General features: G+C 39.8%; 1 protein-coding gene across 2 annotated transcripts in view; it reads right to left on the minus strand.

Annotated features, from left to right (window-relative positions):
• LOC136158252 (cytochrome P450 2C21-like) overlaps positions 1–15,253 on the minus strand; it is a 42,981-nt gene that overhangs the window by 11,181 nt on the left and 16,547 nt on the right. The gene's annotated exons all lie outside the window — the stretch shown is intronic.

Below are 15,253 nucleotides of genomic sequence, written 5' to 3' on the forward strand. Positions count from 1 at the left end.
TTGATTCTTTTGTATGTAACCCTCCAGTTTTCCCAATACCAGTGATTAAAGAGGGTGTCTTTTCTACATTCTGTATTCCAGTTTCTTTTGTTGTATATTAATTACCTACTAGGTGTGGGTTCATATCTAGGCTGTCCCTTCAGTTCCATTAATTATGTCTGCTTTTGTGCCAGTACCATACTTCTTTTCCTTTGCTTGCTGTGGCTGGAACTTCCAGTACTATGCTGATTAAAAGGTGGAAAAAGGGGCATCCCTGTGTTGTTCCTGATTTGAGAGGAGATACTTTCCCATTTTCACCATTGAGAATGATGGGAGCTTCTCCTATAGGGTCTTTATTACACTCAGGTATGTTCCCTCTTATTCACTTTTGAGTTTTTATCATAAATGTATATTGAATTCAGTCAAAAGGTTTTTTTACATAACTTTAAAAAATCATATGATTTTTATTTTTCACTTTTAATGTGATGTATCACATATATTAGGAGAAGGCAGTGGCACCCCACTCCAATACTCTTGCCTGGAAAGTCCCATGGATGGAGGAGCCTGGTAGGCTGCAGTCCATGGGGTTGCTAAGAGTCGAACACAACTGAGCGACTTCACTTTCATTTTTCACTTGCATGCATTGGAGAAGGAAATGGCAACCCACTCTAGCATTCTTGCCTGGAGAATCCCAGGGACGGGAGAGCCTGATGGGCTGCCATCTATGGGGTCGCACAGAGTCGGACACAACTGGAGTGACCTAGCAGCAGTAGCATCACATAGATTGATTTGCAGACACTGAATCATCTTTGCATCCCCAGAATAAATTTTGCTTATTCATAGATTATAATCCTGTTAATGTATTGCTGATTTTAATTTCATGTAAAGATGAGCACAACAAAAGACAGAAATGTTATGGACCTAAAAGAAGAAGAAGATATTAAGAAGAGGTGGCAACAGTAAACAGAAGAACTATACAAAAAAAAAAAAAAAAAAAAAATATTAATGACCCAGATAACCATGATGGTGTGATCACCCACCTAGAGCCAGACATCCTGGAATGTGAAGTCAAGTGAGCATTAGGAAGAATCACTACAAACAAAACTAGTGGAAGTGATGAAATTCCAGTTGAGCTATTTCAAATCCTAAAAGATGATGCAGTTAAAGAACTGCACTCAATATGCCAGCAAGTTTGGAAAACTCAGCAGTGGTCACAGGACTGGAAAAGGTCAGTTTTCATTTCAATCCCTAAGAAAGGCAATGCCAACGAATGTTCAAACTAACACACAGTTGCACTCATCTCACATGCTGCAAAGTAATGCTGAAAATTCTCCAAGCAATTCTTCAGCAGTATGTGAACTGAGAAACTCAGATGTAAAAGCTTGATTTAGAAAAGACAGAGGAACCAGAGATCAAATTGCCAACATACATTGGATCACAGAAAAAGCAAAAGAATTCCAGAAAAACATCTACTTCTGCTTCATTGACTACACCAAAGCCTTTGACTGTGTGGATCACAACAAACTGGAAAATTCTGAAAGAGATGGGAAAACCAGACCACCTTACCTGACTCCTGAAAAACATGTAGGCAGGTCAAGAAGCAACAGTTTAAACCAGACATGGAACAATACACTGGTTACAAATTGGGAAAGGAGTACATCAAGGCTCTATGTCACCCTACTTATTTAACTTATATGCAGAGTACATCATGGAAAATTCTGGGCTGGATGAAGCACCAGCTGGATTCAAGATTGCCTGGAGAAATAGCAATAACTTCAGATATGCAGATGACACCACCCTTATGGCAGAAAGCAAAGAAGAACTCAAGAGCCTCTTGATGAAAGTGAAAGAGGAGTCTCAGACAAGCACTGGGGTGGCCGACCAGAACTGAGGGATATCATTACTTCCACAGCAAAGTTGTCAGACAGAAGCACCACTGTACACCCAGCACTGGGAAACCTTCCTTGTCATTGACTTGTCTGCTGTCCCCAAACCTGCTTCCTGCCTCTGAGCCCTGCTCTCTGGTGCAGCCCCTCAGCTCAATTGCCTGGTGGCCTGAAGTCTGGGGAAACCTTCCATCCTGAGAAGTGCAGGGGAACTGGAGGTCACACCCTAAGGAGAAAATGAGAAAGCCATTCTAACTTTTCCCAACATTTCTGGTCATTCCAAAATTGTATAGGAATGCAAGGGCTTTCTGTGAACAGGTGAATTTTTTGGACTCTGAACTTGTGATCTCATCAGAAAGCTTCAGAGCCCAACTGATCTTGGAAGACTTGTCTCCCAGCTCCAATGGAGTACATGGAGAAGTCTTAAGGCTACTATAAGAATAAGACTGAAAACCAGAGGCAGGAGGCTTAAGTCCGAATCCTAAGAACACCAGAGAACTCCTGACTCCAGGGAACATTAATCAATAGGAGTTCATCAAACGCCTCCATACCTACACTGAAATCAAGGACCACCCAAGGGCCAACAAGTTCCAGAGCAAGACATTCCACACAAATTCTTAAGCAACACAGGAACATAGCCCTGACCTTCAATATACAGGCTGCCCAAAGTCACACCAAATCCACTGACATTTCAAAACTCATTATTGGACATTTCATTGCACTCCAGAGAGAAGAAATCCAGCTCCACCCACCAGAACACCAACACAAGCTTCCCTAACCAGGAAACCTTGACAAGCCACAGTCCAACCCCACCCACAATGAGGAACCTCCACAATAAAGAAGAAACACACTGCCAGATTACATAAAGGCCATCCCAAACACAACAATATAAACAAGATGAAAAGGCAGAGAAATACCCAGCAAGTAAAGGAACAGGATAAATGCCCACCAAACCAAACAAAAGAGTAAGAGATAGGGAATCTACCTGAAAAAGAGTTCCCAATAATGATAGTGAAAATGATGCAAAATCTTGAAAACAAATTGGAGTTACAGATAAATAGCTTGGAGACAAGAATTGAGAAGATGCAAGAAAGGCTTAACAAGGACCTAGAAGAAATAAAAAAGAGTCAATATATAAGGAATAATGCAATAAATGAGATTTTAAAAATGCTCTGGAGCGAACCAGCAGTAGAATAATGGAGGCAGAAAATAAGATAAGCGAGGTAGAAGATAGAATGGTAGAAATAAATGAAACAGAGAGGAAAAAGAAAAAAAATTTAAAGAAATGAGGACAACATCAGATACCTCTGGGACAATATTAAATACCCAACACTCAAATAATAGGAGTCCCAGGAGAAGAAGACAAAAAGAAAGGCCATGAGAAAATACTTGAGGAAATAATAGTTGAAAACTTCCTTAAAATGGGGGAGGAAATAATCATCCAAGTCCAGGAAAACCAGAGAGTCCCAAACAGGATAAGCCCAAGGCAAAACACCCCAAGACGCATATTAATCAAATTAACAAAGATCAAACACAAAGAACAAATATTAAAAGCAGCAAGGGAAAAACAACAAATAACACACAAGAGGATTCCCATAAGGATAACAATTGATCTTTCAATAGAAACTCTTCAGGTCAGAAGGGAATGGCAGGACATACTTAAAGTGATGAAAGAAAATAACCTACAGCCAAGATTACTGTACCCAGCAAGGATCTCATTCAGATATGAAGGAGAAATCAAAAGCTTTACAGGCAAGCAAAAGCTGAGATAATTCAACATCACCAAACCAGCTCTCCAACAAATGCTAAAGGATCTTCTCTAGACAGGAAACACAGAAAGGGTGTATAAACTCAAACCCAAAACAATAAAAGTAAATGGCATCAGGATCATACTTATCAATAATTACCTTAAATGTAAATGGGTTGAACACCCCAACCAAAATACAAAGACTGGCTGAATGTATACAAAAACAAGACCCCTATATATGTTGTCTACAACAGACCCACCTTGAAACAAGGGACACATACAGACTGAAAGTGAAGGGCTGGAAAAAGATATTCCATGCAAATAGAGACAAAAAGAAAGCAGGAGTAGCAATACTCATATCACATAAAATAGACTTTGAAATAAAGGCCATGAAAAGAGACAAAGAAGGACACTACATAATGATAAAAGGATCAATCCAAGAAGAAGATATAACAATTATAAATACATATGAACCCAACATGGGAGCACTGCAGTATGTAAGACAAATGCTAACAAGTAAGAAATGGGAAATTAACAACAACACAATAATAGTGGGAGACTTTAATACCCCACTTACTCCTATGGATAGATCATCTAAACAGAAAATTAACAAGGAAACACAAACGTTAAATGATACAATAGACCAGTTAGATCTAATTGACATCTACAAAACATTTCACTGCAAAACAATGAATTTCACCTTTTTCTCAAGTGCACATGGAAACTTCTCCAGGATATATCACATCCTGGCCATAAATCTAATTTTGGTAATTCAAAAAAATTGAAATCATTCCAAGCATCTTTTCTGACCACAATGCAGTAAGATTAGATCTCAATTACAGGAGAAAAACTATTAAAAATTCCAACATATGGAAGCTGAACAACATGTTTCTGAATAACCAACAAATCACAGAAGAAACCAAAGAAGAAATCAAAATATGAATAGAAATGAATAAAAATGAAAACACAACAACCAAAAACCTGTGGGACACTGCAAAAGCAGTACTAAGGGAAAAGTTCATAGCAATACAGGCATACCTCAAGAAACAAGAAAAAAGTCAAATAAACAACCTAATTCTACACCTAAAGCAATTAGAGAAGGAAGAAATGAAGAACCCCAGGGCTAGTAGAAGGAAAGAAATCTTAAAAATTAGGGCAGAAATAAATGCAAAAGAAACAAAAGAAACCATAGCAAAAATCAAGAAAGCCAAAAGCTGGTTCTTTGAGAAGATAAATAAAATGAACAAACCATTAGCCAGACTCATCAAGAAATAAAGGGGGAAAAGTCAAATCAATAAAATTAGAAATGAAAATTGAGAAATCACAACAGACAACACAGAAATACATAGGACCATAAGAGAATACTATGAGAAACTATATGCCAATAAAGTGGACAACGTGGAAGAAATGGACAAATTTTTAGAAAAGTCCAACTTTTCAAAACTGAACCAGGAAGAAATAGAAAATCTTCACAGACCCATCACAAGCAGAGAAATTTAAACTGTAATCGGAAATCTTCCAGCAAACAAAAGCCCAAGACCAGATGGCTTCACAGCTGAATTCTACCAAAAAATTAGTGAAGAACTAACACCTATCCTACTCAAAGTCTTCCAGAAAATTGCAGAGGAAGGTAAACTTCCAAACTCATTCTATAAGACCATCCTGACCCTAATACCAAAATCTGACAAAGATGCCACAAAAAAAGAAAACTACAGGCCAATATCACTGATGAACATAGATGCAAAAATCCTTAACAAAATTCTAGCAAACAGAATCCAATAACATATTAAAAAGATCATACATCATGACCAAGTGGGCTTGATCCCAGGGATTCAATGATTCTTTAATATCCACAAATCAATCAATGTAATACACCACATTAACAAACTGAAAGATAAAAACCATATGATTATCTCAGTAGATGCAGAAAAAGCCTTTGAAAAAATTCAACATCCATTTATGATAAAAAAAAAAAAAAAAACCCTCCAGAAAGCAGGAATAGAAGGAACATACCTCAATATAATAAAAGCTATATATGACAAAGGCACAACAAACATTATCTTCAATGGTGAAAAAATGAAAGCATTTCCCTTAAAGTCAGGAACAAGACAAGGGTGCCCACTCTCACCACTACTATTCAACATAGTTTTGGAAGTTTTGGCCACAGCAATCAAAGCAGAAAAAGAAATAAAAGGAATCCAGATTGGAACAGAAGAAGTAAAACTCTCACTGTTTGCAGATGACATGATCCTCTACATAGAAAACCCTAAAGACTCCACCAGAAAATTACCAGAGCTAATCAATGAATATAGTAATTTGGCAGGATATAAAATCAACACACAGAAATCCCTTGCATTCCTATACACTAACAATGAAAAAACAGAAAGAGAAATTAAGGAAACAATACCATTCACCACTGCAACAAAAAGAATGAAATACTTAGGAGTATATCTACCTAAAGAAACGAAAGACCCATATATAGAAAACTATAAAACACTGGTGTAAGAAATCAAAGAGGACACAAATGGATGGAGAAATATACCGCGTTCATGGATCAGAAGAATCAATAGAGTGAAAATGAGTATACTACTCGAAGCAATCTGTAGATTCAATGCAATCCCTATCAAGCTACCAATGGTATTTTTCACAGAGCTAGAACAAATAATTTCACAATTTGTATGGAAATACAAAAAACCTCAAATAGCCAAAACAATATTGAGAAAGAAGAATGGAACTGGAGGAATCAACCTACCTGACTTCAGGCTTTACTACAAAGTCACAGTCATCAAGACAGTATGGTACTGGCACAAAGACAGAAATATAGATCAATGGAACAGAATAGAAAGCCCAGAGATAAATCCACGAACCTATGGACACCTTATCTTCGACAAAAGAGGCAAGAATATACAATGGAAAAAAGACAACCTACTTAACAAGTGGTGCTGGGAAAACTGGTCAACCACTTGTAAAAGATTGAAACTAGAACACTTTCTAACACCATACACAAAAATAAACTCAAAATGGATTAAAGATCTAAACATAAGACCAGAAACTATGAAACTCCTAGTGGAAGAAAACATAGGCAAAACACTCTCTGACATAAATCAAAGCAGGATCCTCTATGACCCACCTTCCAGAATATTGGAAATAAAAGCAAAAATAAACAAATGGGACCTAATTAAAATTAAAAACTTTTGCACCTATAAGCAAGGTGAAAAGACAGCCTTCAGAATGGGAGGAAATAATAGCAAATGAAGCTACTGACAAAGAATTAATCTCAAAAATATACAAGCAGCTTCTGCAGCTCAATTCCAAAACAATAAACGACCCAATCAAAAAATGGGCCAAAAACCTAAATAGACATTTCTCCAAAGAAGACATACAAATGGCTAACGAACACATGAAAAAATGCCGACCATCACTCATTCTCAGAGAAATGTGAATCAAAACCACAATGAGGTACCATCTCATGCCAGTCAGAATGGCTGCTATTCAAAAGTCTAAAAGCAATAAATGTTGGAGAGGGTGTGGAGAAAAGGGAACCCTCTTACACTGTTGGTGGGAATGCAAACTAGTACAGCCACTATGGAGAACGTCGTGGGGATTCCTTAAAAAACTGGAACTAGAACTGCCATATGACTCAGCAATCCCACTCCTGGGCATACACACCAAGGAAACCAGAATTGAAAGAAACACGTGTACCCCAATGTTTGTGGCAGCACTGTTTATAATAGCCAAAACAGGAAGCAACTTAGATGTCCATAGGCAGACGAATGGATAAGAAAGCTGTGGTACATATACACAATGGAGTATTACTCAGCCATTAAAAAGAATACATTTGAATCTGTTCTAATGAGGTGGATGAAACTGAAGGCTACTATACAGAGTGAAGTAAGCCAGAAAGAAAAACACCAATACAGTAATAAAGCATATATATGGAATTTTGAAAGATGGTAATGATGACCCTGTATGCGAGACAGCAAAAGAAACACAAATGTATAGAACAGTCTTTTGGACTCTGTGGGAGAGGGCGAGGGTGGGATGATTTTGGAGAATGGCTTTGAAACATATATGTTATCATATGTGAAACGAATCACCAGTCCAGGTTTGATGCATGATACAGGGTGCTCGGGGCTGGTGCACTGGGATGACCCAGAGGGACGGGATGGGGAAGGAGGTGGGAATGGGGTTCAGGATGGGGAACACATGCACATGCATGGCAGATTCATGTCAATCTATGGCAAAACCACTACAATATTATAAAGTAATTAGCCTCCAATTAAATAAATTTATATTAAAGAAAGAAAGTGAAAGAAGAAAGTGAAAAAGCATATCAAAACTCAACATTCAAAAAACAAAGATCATGGCATCTGGTCCCATCACTTCATGGTGAATAGATGGGGAAGCAATCGAAACAGTGACAGGCTTTATTTTCCTGGGCTCTAAAATCACTGCAGATGGTGACTGCAGCCATGAAATTAAAAGACACTTGCTCCTTGGAAGGAAAACTATGCCAAACTAGACAGCATATTAAAAGCAGAGACATTATTTGCTGACAAAGGTCAATTCAGTCAAAGCTATGGTTTTTCCAGTAGTCATGTATGGATGTGAGAGTTGACAAAAAAAAAGCTGAGCATCAAAGAATTGATGCTTTTGAACTGTGGCATTGGAGAAGACTCTTGAGAGTCCCTTGGACAGCTAGGAGATGCAACCAGTTCATCCTAAAGGAGATCAGTCCTCGGTGTTCATTGGAAGTACTGATGTTGAAGCTGAAACTCCAATACTTTGGCCACCTGATGCGAAGAGTTGACTCATTTGAAAAGACCCTGATGCTGGGAAAGATTGAGGGCAGGAGGAGAAGAGGATGACAGAGGATGAGATGGTTGGATGGCATCACCGCCTCAATGGACATGAGTTTGAGTAAACTCCAGGAGTTGGTGATGGACAGGGAGGGCTTGCATGCCCATGGGGTAGCAGAGTCGGACACAACTGAGAGACTGAACTGAACTGAACTGAATCTTTTCTATTGTCCATTTAGTCTCTATTGCTTATTTAGTCTCTGATCTTTATTATTTCCTTCCTTCTGCTAATTTTGGGCTGTGTTTGTTCTTTTTCTAGTTTATTCTGTGTCTGTGTGTGTGTGTGTGTGTGTGTGCGCGTGTGTGTAGCAGTTTAATTAAAGTAAGAAAAGGGACAGAGAAAACTTCTGACATAGACATCAGAAGGGGGACAGAGAGTGCCCCCCTCACTAGTCTAAGCAGGGGAGTTATATGCTTTTTTAGTTAGTTATTATGATGAATCAAAAGAATGTCTCAAGGTTATAAAGATCTTACTAGATCCACTCCCATAATTTACATTTTAAGATAACAGGATTAGCCGGAAGGTTTTCAGAAGGAGAAACTGTCCTCAAGCAGGATATATTGTTGTTATATAATCCTTGGTACAGAGTCTAAACTGAGTTGTTTGTTGAGTAATAATCAGTTCTGGGCTTAAAGAAAAAAATGCTCTGTGTGACTAAGACTGAAGAATGTGGGGGGGGGGGGAGAAGATGTTTGTCTTGTTCTCCTCCTTCAGAATTCCAGACCCCTATCTCCACTTCATGAGCCCCAGAACCCTTTCTCCTTCTCAGGGACCCCAAACTTCTTATCAACCTGCCTAGGAATTGACTCATCCCCCCTTTTTCTTTTAAGAGAATTATATTGCCAAGGGAAAGAGCATCATTTTCATTCCATAACTACTTCCTGTGGTTGAGGGGCGTCATCCCTAATATACTGAGGCAACATATTCTCCTAACCCTCATATTGAGGGTCTCTGACCCAAGGGACCCAAGTAATAGTTGGAGGAGGCTGAGGCACTCGTAGGAGCCTGGACAACCATTTGTAACCTAAAAGCTTTCAGATGGTTAGAAACAAACCCCGTTCTACAATTACAGATGTAAGGCAAAATAGTCATTAAATTAAGTTTAAACATAATAAAAATTAAAAGAACATTATGTCCATAGTTACATCAGTCCATCTTAGGATTGCTAGTAGTCACCAGAACAAGAAGAGGCATCACACATGATTGTTGTGGTGAAGGGTTGAAGAAAGTCCTTTCCTTGAAGTAGAGAAACACAAATGGAAAGTCTTCAATTGATGAGGAGATTGAAAAAGCTGAAAGTTGAGTCACATGGTTAATCCTAAGGCTTCAGGGTCTATAACAATGCCTGGCGTAAGAAGGGTCTTCCACATACAGATGGCTAACAAACACATGAAAAGATGTTCAACATCACTCATCATCAGAGAATTGCGAATCAAAACCACAACGAGGTACCATTACACACCAGTCAGGATGGCTGCTATCCAAAAGTCTACAAGCAATAAATGCTGGAGAGGGTGTGGAGAAAAGGGAACCCTCTTATACTGTTGGTGGGAATGCAAACTAGTACAGCCGCTATGGAGAACAGGGTGGAGAGTCCTTAAGAAACTGGAAATAGAACTGCCATATGACCCACCAATCCCACTTCTGGGCATACACACCGAGGAAACCAAATCTGAAAGAGATACAAGCACCCCAATGTTCATCACAGCACTGTTTATAATTGCCAGGACATGGAAGCAACCTAGATGCCCATCAGCAGACGAATGGATAAGATAGCTAACGCACATATACACCATGGAATATTACTCAGCCATTAAAAAGAATTCATTTGAATCAGTTCTAATGAGATGGATGAAACTGGAGCCCATTATACAGAGTGAAGTAAGCCAGAAAGATAAAGACCAATACAGTATACTAATGCATTTACATGGAATTTAAAAAGATGGCAACAATAACCCAATATGCAAAACAGATAAAGAGACACAGATGTACAGAACAGACTTTGCGACTCTGTGGGAGAAGGCGAGGGTGGGATGTTCTGAGAGAACAGCATTGAAACAAGTATACTATCAAGGGTGAAACAGACCACCAGCCCAGGTTGGATGAATGCAACAAGTGCTCAGGGCTGGTGCACTGGGAAGACCCAGAGGGATGGGATGGGGAGGGAGGCGGGAGGGGGGATCTGGATGGGGAACACATGTAAATCCATGGCTGATTCATGTAGATGTATGGCAAAAACCACTACAATATTGTAAAGTAATTAGCCTCCAACTAATAAAAATAAATGAAAAAAGAAAGAAAAGAAGGGTCTTCCATAGGGGAACAGTCCTTCCTTTCTAGGGGCAGTTCGGGCCCTCATTAAAACTACAGGTAGAACTTTAAACCAACTGTCTTATATTTCCTGAGTTAGCTTACACAGATGCCTCTTAAAAACGTCATTAGCCTTTTCAACTTTTTCTGAAGTTTGGGGTCTCCAGGAACTCTGTAAGTGATATTCTATTCCAAGAGTTTTCGACACCCCTTGAGTTACAGCAACTTTAAAGACAGAGCCATTGTTGCTCTGAACTTTAGAATTTAAGATCTCACTTACATCATGAGAAGTCAGTACAGTAAGATTTTGCCCATTAGTCAGTTTATAAGCTTTAGACATTAGCAAAACAATAGTAACCATTACCTTTAAGGAATGTGACCATAGGCTTTTTTTTTAAATAACGAACAAATTAAACTCTAATCCTGTAGGCAAGATCAAATCGGGAGCCTGCAAGAGAGCAGTTTGAAGAGCCTTAAAAGACTTTTGAATCTCTGGAGACCTAATCAGCTTGTCAGTTTGGGCCTGCTGGGTCTCAGTTATAAGTTTATATAAAGGCCGGCCAAGTTCCCCATAACCCACAATCCAAATGTGGCAGTAGCCTGTAATGCCCCAAAATCCTCTCAATTATCTTAAAGTCATATTTGGCTTGTTTAGGAATTTCAGACAATAAAGCATAAGGATTAGGCACTTACTATTTGTATATCTTGAATTAGTCTCCATTTATCATTTGACATTTTTACATCCAAAATAGGATTGTTGCATGGACTATTACAGGGAATTAATAGCCCTTGTTCCTTTAAATCTTCAATGATGTGTTTTAACCCTTCCTTAACCTCGGGCTTTAGTGGGTGCTGCTTTTGATGTGAAAATAGGTGAGGGCCTTTGAACTTGATAATGACAGGAACAGCATTTTGTGTTCAACTCACAGTTTTTCCATCAGCCTAGACTTTAGGATTTGCATTTTGTTCAATTAATGGGAGAGAAAGAGCAGGCTCCATATTCAAGAAAACAGAGACCTAGACCTTGTCCAGTATATCCCTCCCCAGAAGGGTTGAGGGAGACTCTAGCATGATTAGAAACTTGAGAAAATAGCACAGAGTTTTAGTTGCAGTTTAAAGGACAACTGAGATAATAACGTTTGGCTTATCCAGACAGTCCCATATCATAGTGGATCAGGAGGAAAGAGGACCAGGGGCTTCAGCGAGCACAGAGAAAGTTGCCCCAGTGTCCAAAAGAAATTTGCGGATTGGCCCCTCACAGTTATTAATACCCGGGGTTCCTCAGGTGTAATTAGGATGAGAGCTTGTATGGGGACCCCCGGGGCACCTTCAGTCCCATTGTCTTGAGAGCCCAACCCCTGGGGCCTACAATTCGGAGGCAGTCTAATCTACAGTATGGTCCTTTGCAGACTGGACATGGAGCTGGGGGTAGCTTAGATGCCTCAGGCCAATCCCACTTGAGATGCCCCTCCTTTCCACAGTAATAACAAGTCCATCCCTTTTCACCTGGGTCCCTCTGGACATTTTTCCTCAGGCTGTTTCAGAGTGAATCTAACAGCCATGCTGAGGTTCAGTCTTTTGCCTGGTTCTTTTTTGTCTCTTATTTTTCTTCCTTATATTCTCCACCATAATATACTGTCTGAGACAGCTGCAACAGTTTTTCTAAAAACTGATTTGGTCCAAACGTCTGTTTTTGTAACTAGCAGCAGATATCTGGAGCCGATTGAGTAAGAAAACTATCTTTTAAGATCATTTCTCCCTCTGTAATTTCTAGATCAACGTAAGTAAACTTGCAGAGAGCCCCCTGTAGTCTAGCTAGGAATTTACCAGTTTTCTTCTCTCCCTGTTCTATGTCAGTCAATTTAACATAGTCTAAAGTCTTTGTGTGCCCTTGAGTCCTTCAAGAATACATCCAGCAAAGTGGCTCTGTTATTGGAACCGCTTGGCCCCCAGTAGGAAGGAGGGCTATTTCATGTTCCCTCTTTCCCCTTGCCTTCAAGCCACTCATCTCCAAAAGTAGTAGCTTCACCCAAAACTCGAGTTTTTGAGTCAGGAGTCAATGTCTGTCCCTAGACATACATTACATCTTTCCAAGTAAGGTCATAAAGTAAAGTTAGCCCCATAAAGCCTTCTATGTACTTTTTGGATCTTCTAAGTAGTCTCGACCACAATTGGGACTGTTTGAATTTCTACTGAGACTGAGGCAACCCCTCCTGGAAGGGTACCCTGATTCTCAGCCTGTTCAGTTGGGAGCCCCAGATACAGGGGCACAGTAAGAGAACGGGAGGCAGCTTAAGGTTTCACATCCAAATCTGCACCCTTAGGACATAAGTCTGGCATGTCTCGCAGAGAGATAAAGAGCAACACATATGTCACTTCTTCCCATTTCCTTTGTTTTCTACAGAACTGGTCTAGTTGTAAAATGGTATCATAATTAAGAGACACTTCAACCAGCCAGTGTTCCCCATTTTCCAAAGGATACTGTGGCCATTCAGTATCACAGAAGATCAGGCATGTATTTTTTAAACTCTGGGGATCAAACTTGTCCCAATTTTTTTAATACATTTTAAAGGAGTGGTTCTGAAACTGTTAGCTCCAATCTGTAAGAAAGAAAAAAGCAGCATCCACAGCCATGGCTTCTTTCCACCAGAGGCATCCCTCCCTGCTCTAGATGGGCATGCAAACAGAGTTTCCCTGGTCAGACTTAGCTTGTCCCTTACTGATGCACGCATCTTACTCATTCCTCCCGGTTCTACCACCAAGGTGGGGTGGAGATGCACCAGGGGTAGACCTGATGGCATCCCAGATTGATTTCTAGTTCTTTATCACCAAGACCTTTACTTGATTTGCCAGAGTAGTTTCCCAGAATGTTTCCCAAGCTAGGACTTACTAGAGGAAGCATCCATCTTACATGTGACCATGTACATTGCTGAGTACAGTCCTGACTGCAATAGAAGTGGTGAGTCATAAAGGGACGAACAACAATCAGATGTTCCTCTGAGTGTCACCACGCCAGTATATGTGATAGCAAAAGAGGTGGTAGAAGGCTGGCCAGTGAGGAAAAAGTGATTTTTGTCCTCAAGCTACTAGGTCCAATCCTTCTAGTTCCTTTCCACAGATTCCACAAAAGAAATATCTAGGGAGTTGAGACAGAAGCCATTGGAGAGCTTTCTCTGGTCCTCTAACAGCTAGCACTATCCAAGGAAGAAGCCCATTGCACTTCCAATCTGAACAGATCCTGCAATTCCCAATCAATATCCTCAAAAACCTCATGGTCACCAGCTGTGCTTTTATCCACATAGATAAGAGGCATAGCCATGACAAAGACTCACTTTTAGGACTCTGGGCCCTGAGGCAGGCAGTCAAGAGAGTGACCTCTAGCCTGAAAGACATTCCTGGAGCTAGAGCTCCACCTCGCTCCCAAAGAAGCTCTTGTAACTTTTGGCTCCTAGCAAGGCTAGGGGCTTCCATACTTGGGGTCTAAGTAGAAGTACATAGTAACGGCATGAATCACAATTCCCTTGAAAGTCTATAATCTGACAGATTAGGTTAGTAGCTCTAATTCCCAATGCAGTTACAGAATGGTTAAAGAGACCAGAAAAAATTGATCGAGAAAGGAAAGCTCAGTCCACATGCTTTGCGCATTTCTGGCCACTCCCCTCGCAAGGATGTTGAGTGCCTCTTGGCATGGCAGGTCGGCATAAACTCCCAACAAGGCTCCCCTTTTGGGGGCTGCCTTCAGTCATTGTGAGGCACCTCGAAACCACAGAGCAGAGCTCATCACTTGCTTTGTGCAGGGCATGTCATTCATTCACACAAGAACACTATAGAGTTAGCAGGGAATGTGTATACTGAGAAAGCAGAGAGGCTAGAGCTCTTGAGTGTTCTTACCTTGTCCTGAAAATCCCGGATGAGCCCCCAGGATGATAGCTTATGGTGAATGGTGTCAGATTCGTGATCTCCAAAGAAGATTTAACTTTGAGACCAGGGACCAAGAACTTTTGTGTAGCAGTTTTATTAAAGAAAGAAAAGGGGACAGAAAAACCTTCTGACATAGACATCAGAAGGAGGACCCTCTTTTTCTAGTTTTATGCATAAGTTTAGATTGTTTACTTGGTATTTTCCTGGTTTCCTGAGGTAGACCTGTTTCACTATAAACTTCCCTCTTAGAACTGCTTCTGTGAGTCCCATAGATTTTGGAATGTTGTGTTTCCATTTTCATTTCTCTCAAGGTATTTTGATTTCCTCTTTGACCCATTGTTATTTAGTAGCATCTTATTCAGCTCCTATGTGTTTGTATTTTTTCCAGTTTTTTTCTTGTAATTGATTTCTAGTTTCATACCATTGTGGTCAAAAAGATGCACAATATAATTTCAATCTCTTGAATTTACTGACACTTGTTTTGTAACATCATATGATCTATCTTGGAAAATGTTTCATGTGTACTTGAAAAGAATGTGTATTTTGCTGC

The sequence above is a fragment of the Muntiacus reevesi genome, chromosome 2 (genome assembly GCF_963930625.1).
Source record: "Muntiacus reevesi chromosome 2, mMunRee1.1, whole genome shotgun sequence".
In the NCBI taxonomy this organism is placed as follows: domain Eukaryota; kingdom Metazoa; phylum Chordata; class Mammalia; order Artiodactyla; family Cervidae; genus Muntiacus; species Muntiacus reevesi.